At 42.5% G+C, this 557-nt stretch overlaps 1 long non-coding RNA gene across 1 annotated transcript in view; it reads right to left on the reverse strand.

The window, feature by feature from the left end:
• Nucleotides 1-166: 166 nt before the first annotated feature.
• The window catches only part of LOC119588011, an 894-nt gene continuing 503 nt past the window's right edge, over nucleotides 167-557 (reverse strand). Inside the window, exon 3 of the long non-coding RNA XR_005230043.1 lies at nucleotides 167-367. This is a non-coding gene — a long non-coding RNA (uncharacterized LOC119588011). The remainder of the gene's footprint in view (nucleotides 368-557) is intronic.

Consider the following 557-nt stretch of genomic DNA (forward strand, 5'->3'; position numbering starts at 1 on the left):
TTCGTATGTATGCATTAATGTACTCCGGGTCCCCACACCAGATTGAGAACCCCTGCTGCAGAGGAATTCAGTCTACGTGCGTCTTTTCCGCGCATAATTAAGCATTAGGTAACAGTGACTTGGTAACCTATAGTGAAGTAGGTGAAGTGCCATTAACACTAGAATCAAATTAGTCAAATTTTGCTTTATTTACCTCTTTGCCACTCTGCCACGCATACATCTAATTCTCATCAGGATGTGAAACTCGCTCCATATATACTGCAGTGATAATCAGGTCCTTCAGTGAAAAGTAACATTAGCCCAGTGCTCGTGGAATCCGGCGTAGAAATCCTGTTCCGTTTTGGCACAACAACGGCTCTCGCGTGTACTGCAAAAGGATGTATGCATGATCATAGTGACATAACTAATCACTCTATCTCATGCTTTGATGGGCTTACTCTTGGCCCTGCTTACTGCAACAGGTCGGCAAATCTGCTTTCTGCAACATAGGAGGTATTTTTATATCTATAGAGACATTTATGTTTTCGGACGTACATATATACATCCTTCCACTCCCA

This window comes from Penaeus monodon, chromosome 23 (genome assembly GCF_015228065.2).
Source record: "Penaeus monodon isolate SGIC_2016 chromosome 23, NSTDA_Pmon_1, whole genome shotgun sequence".
In the NCBI taxonomy this organism is placed as follows: domain Eukaryota; kingdom Metazoa; phylum Arthropoda; class Malacostraca; order Decapoda; family Penaeidae; genus Penaeus; species Penaeus monodon.